This window comes from Papilio machaon, chromosome 3, assembly GCF_912999745.1.
Source record: "Papilio machaon chromosome 3, ilPapMach1.1, whole genome shotgun sequence".
Lineage (NCBI taxonomy): Eukaryota > Metazoa > Arthropoda > Insecta > Lepidoptera > Papilionidae > Papilio > Papilio machaon.
Genome location: NC_059988.1, coordinates 6,784,690 through 6,790,689, shown reverse-complemented (window position 1 = coordinate 6,790,689; position 6,000 = coordinate 6,784,690).

Here is a 6,000-nt window from a genome sequence, read left to right as displayed (position 1 = left end):
AATTACGTGGTTTTTGATGTAATCTCGTAGAGTAAATCGAAAATACGCCTAACAAATTTTATTCACATCATGTTTTGGTGAAATAACTTATTCTAAAGAAGCGTCGAAAAATAATCCTACTTACTAGCTCTTACGTAATTTGACAAGACAGTACATTTTTCTTTGAGAAAAAAAAACTTTAATAATTTTTATATGGTATTTGTAAAAATAGATATATTGATACTAATTATTTGTATAGGTAACATTATAAATAGATATAGAGTTAACTCTACTCTGGTTACTTTAAAAATAAATATACAGTAATAACAATAAATTAGTTGTTGGGTGACAATAGTGTTTCTATTAATGAAAGAAGTATTAAAATCTATAGTTTGTTTTTTAAATTTTTAAAGTGTTTGATATTTTTTGGGTCTATATTATACTAGTTAGTAATATAATTAACCAAATATTATTTTTTCCTTGTAACAGGGTTTATTTATTTATAATATAATAACCCTGTAGCCATAACTTCGTACGTGATCAAACAAACAATTGAGTCCAATTAGGAATAAGCAAAGGTTGGAAAAATGTACTAAATTGATTACTGTTATTATTGTCTTCATTTATATTTATTATTAATGATTAAAAAAACTATTTTTCGACTGTTAATGAATTATTAAATATGACTTTAGCAATGTAATCAGTTTTGTATAGGTAACTACAACTATCACGAAAATATGAAATTTACCTAGTAACCCTACCTAATTTAATTCACTCTTGTGCAATGTTTCAACGTATGCAGAGTTGAATAGGTCCAATTAACTACCATGAGCCAACGACCTGTGAGTGGGCCTTGACTTCTGACAGTAAGAGTCTCCACTGTTCTCGATCCCACGTCATCTCGACCTGTTCCTCAACCTAGAGTTCCCTTAGGTATTTTTGGTAAGTTACGATACCCTTGATGGCCAATAGGTCTTCGACACTCGGCAATAAAGCGTGATAAAGCAAAAGTTTAAAAATACAAATTGAAGATTTACAAGTAAGGCATTCGAAGCGGAACATAATTGGCTCACTCCCTTCAATGCTCCTCGTTACGAGTGGATTTGGAAACTTAATTCGGAATTAGATCACTGAGCGTTCGAACGCGCCCGTCACTCGCAGCACTCTTACAACAAACTTTTAATTAAATCCAATCAAATTGTTATTTGTGATTCAGCCTCTTATCAATTGAAATACCAAACTTAGGATTCTTATTGTTGCAGCATTACGAATGAATTCACTTGATTGAGTTAGAAATCACATACCAATATTATGTCCAAATTGAAATTCCTTAAATGTCAACTGTATATTATCATCAGCACGTTCCCAACGAGGGGCTAGGAGCCTACCCTAATTTAGGGGTAACTAGGCCATAGTTGTCCACGTTGGCCCATTGCGGATTTGTTGACTTCACACATATCTTAGAATTGCTTCTCAGATATGTGCAAGTTGCATCACGATGTTTTTCCTTCACCGTGAGAACGTCGAAGAAATGTACATATGTAAATCGAAACTCGAAAAACACATTGGTACATAGCGGAATTCGAAACCAGGACCTGCAGATTGCAAGTCAAGTGCTTAAATCCAGAGCCACCGACGCTCTTGTATATGAAGAAAAAAATTTAATTAAACATATTTTAGTTATTGGTTTATTGTACAATACTGTTGATTAAGATTTTTATCCATTGTATAATGACCTAGTAATAGATGAAAAAGAATAAGGCTTTTATTTTTTTTAATTACATAAAACAATTAAATTTCTAACGTCCACAGACAGCTCTGTAAATCTTAAATTACTTCTTGTTGGCAACTCTGCTATTTCATGCGCCATTAATTTTTTTTTTGTACATAACTAGGGTAAGTCGTACATCTCAAATAATGAGAGAATGCTTGTACGAAAATAATTTTCTTTTCGTACTGTAAGGATGGCGTCCGTGGGTCCTTTTTTTAAAAAGAAATACAACACACGATTGATACACTTACTACTTTATTGGAAACTTACTAAACTACTCTATCGACTGCTCTGTAGACTGCACTGCGCTGAATTGAATTGAATTGAATTGAATTGCCGACTGCCGCGAGTCGGACATTTTATATACTTTGTGACGTCAACGACGCCCAATGACAGCTAGGGGGTTTTTGCAAGAGAAGCAGTTACTCCCTATAGTCAACTGTTCATAACATCTCCCCCCTTTAGACTGAGCTTTATTTTTTTTTAAAGAATAAAGTGAAGGATTATTTTAATATCAATTATAATTATTTGAGAAAAATAAAACTCAGTTTACATAAAAATAATTAGAATTTTGTTAGTATAATAGAACTTACTTAATAGTATTAATTTTATCATTAAAACCCCATTATAGAAATTAAGATTAAAAGTTAAGATAAAAGCAATAATAAAAAAATTAAGTAAAATGATTAAAATTAAAAATTGCTTAAGTTACGGTTGGATTTATTAAAATTTCGGAAAGTAGCATTAGTTTTTCCAATTTCTATATTGGGAAGGCTTTTAACAGATCTTTTTTCATAGTCGGAATCTTCCGAAATTTCCGTAAGTTCCAGAGATGTATGTACTTTATTACTTTCTTTATTTTTCCTTAAATTATAACATTGGTTAAAAATTTGAATGCAACAAGAGGAGGTTTTACAAGGACAAAGACATTTATAGATTTTATAAGTAATAAAACAGATTACAATTATTATTAACACATAAGTTATCCCGGAATAATAGTTACTATACTTAAGAATGTGAGATTGGTTTTCATGTTCATGTATTTTATCGTTTAAGTTATCTAATTTATGTGCAGCTAAATTAAGGGATTCTAAATCAACGTTTGACAGACTTATTGGGTTTATAAAATGAGATGATTCATTTATTATATTATATTTGCAACAATCATCTTGGGTTAAATCAAACTTTAAACTTATTTGACTCGGTACAGTAGAGTTATATTTATTTGAAGTATACAATTGTAAAGTTTCGAAATAAGCTACACAATTACTTTCAATTTTTAAAATTCCTGTTCCTTGTATAATATAATCAGTAATGTTATTAATACATTTCATAGTTAATTTCTTAGGCTTAGATTGTACATAAATATACCTGTTATCATTAAGTTTTTGCCAAATGTTTACATTGCCATAAATAACTTTAGAATCACAAATTTCTGGAAGTGATAATGTAACTTCAGATAGTAACTTAGATTCACAAGTAGGGTTGTTGATTGTTGACAATATTGAACCCAAAGGACATATAATATATTCTTTATTAACATGTTTACATTCAGTGATACTATCTAATAAGGCGTAATACAATCTGTCATCTGTTATAGCCACATAAAGCTTAGAAGGATGAATTAAAACATATGTAGAATAATGCTTATCGTCACGAGGAGTAGGCAATGGTAAATTCTTGTAAAGGTTGAACTTTGTCGGATTTATTAGAGGTATTTGTATAACAAACATAAGTTTATTATTATAATAATACACAATTAATTCTGATAAATCGATTATAGTGTGAATATTTTGTAGAGATAATGAAACTGGGAACTCCGATGTTCTCTTTAATTTAATGTTATTTAATAATTCTGTGTATAATTTCATTGGAGTTATAACAAATGGATGCAAAATATTTGCCTTGGCGAATAAAATAGAATTTAAGATAGTGTCTAAGATATTAGAAATAGATAGCAAAGATCCTTCAATAACATTGAACATAGAGTTTATTCTTTCTAAGTTAATTAAATTATTATTAGTTTTAGAATTACCTAAGAGTATATAATTAAGTTTTTCAATTTGATTATTAAGTCTAATTTCATTATTATTTAATTTTTGTATTGAAACGTTAAAATTATTAATTGTAGAGCGAACAATATGAATATTATCTTTCATTAATGAATAAATATGATTTTCGTTCTGTTCACATATGTTAATAGCTTCATCATATTTTCTAGCATCGTCAGCGTCTAGTGTTCCAAAAAAGAACTTTAATATTTCGCCTCCGAATTCAATAGCGCGTTTTTGGCGGTTATCAGAAATGAGATGTGACAAAGAATCTAACTTAAGATTATTAGAGTTAATAAGAATTTCTAAAGGATTAATTACGTCTTTACAATCTAAATTAAAAGTTGATAGATTTCGAGCTTTGTCGCAAAAGCTAGAGATAATTTGAGTGGACCTTTCAATTTTTTCCATATAAGGCCGTATAGGTACAATGTCTACATAAGTTACGACATTCCAAAAATCGTTATGAAAATAGACGATGGATGTTGGGTCAAAATAAATTCCTGGACTGTGACTGATAGTTTCTATCGGCTCGGAACTAGTTGGATACACGAGACATCTGAAACAATATATCTATGCTGGTTTTATTTCGTTAACATGGTATTTAACATGTTTTCTGTTTATGCATAGAGTGACATTAGTTTTACCATGTGTTTTCACTATTTTATAAGGTCCTTTCCACACAGGGGACAATGACTTACGAAGTCTATGATGATATTTTAAATACACTAAGTCGCCAACTTTATAATCTTTTTCACGTGCTGAAACATCGTAGTATTTTTTGGAAATTTCCTTATTTTTATTCATGTTTTCAATTGCTTTCTCACGTGAATATTTCATTCTGTATTGTAGAGCACGAATATATTCTTGATAGGTAGTATTACTGTTAGAATCGTAAATGCTACTAGGAATTGATGGTTTATAACCATATAAAAGTTCAAAAGGTGTGTAATTAGTAGAACAGTGAGGAGTAGTATTATAAGATAAGATTGCTGTTGCTAAGTAACAATGCCAATCATCTTGATTTTCATTAACAAAGGATCTTAAATACTCTTTAAGGGTAGCATGACTACGTTCAAGTGCGCCATTTGTTTGGGGATGATAAGGCGTTGAATATAAATTTTTAATTTTTAGAATTTCTGTTAATTGTTTGAACAATTCAGATGTAAAGGAGGTACCTTGATCGGTTAATATAATTTTAGGAAAACCAAATAACGAAAAGAAATGAATGAGGCTGCGTGCAACTTCATCTGAAGTACAAGTAATCATAGGATAAGCGCATGAAAATTTGGTTAAATCATCTTGTAAAGTGAGAATATATTTGAATTTTTGAAAACCAGCTTCTGGTAAAGTGCCTACAATGTCAAGAGCTAATCTTTCAAAAGGCTTAGTACTGGTTGAAGTTATGACCATAGGAGATTTATTAGAAGTTCTAAGAGGTTTATTAATTTGACACATTTTACAATCTTTTACAAAACGTTCTATATCTGAACGCATACCTTTCCAATAATAAGAGGCTTTGATTCTATTAAACATACGTTTCACACCTGGGTGACCGGCAATGGTCGAACCGTGATTTTCCTTAAGAATATTAGTAATTTCGGCAGGAGTTGGATACAGTATTTGATTTTTGTAGATATGAATTTTAATATTAGTAGAATGAAAAATATACGATATCATATTATAAATTTTAATGTAAACCAATTTACTAAAGGGTTCAGTAAAATCATGCAAAGCTAATTCTTTATCATAATCATTTTTTGAAATAATCGCATCGCGTAATTTAATTAATAAATTATAAATAGTTCTGTAATTAGTTTCATCGAAGTGATGAACTTTAGTGAATAAGAAATAAAGTATTTTATTGTTTTTACAATTTATAATTTGTACAGTGTCAGGTTCACGTTCACCTGCACGGAATTCTTCGGAATCATCTAACATGGATAATAATTGTTCACAATGCGGCATTGAATTATCTAAATCTAAAGAAACTGGACATGCAATTGATTTTTGTTTAGCCGTATGTAAACTTTCATTATGTTCTTCAATTATAGTATCACAAAAAGAATTAGTTTTAGTGAATTGTTTTTTAAAATATTCTTCATAAGTAGTTGAATTTAATCTAGAACTACGAGTGGTTACAGCGTTTACTGGGTAAAGAGATAAAGCGTCTGCATTAGAGTTTATTCTGCCTGGTTT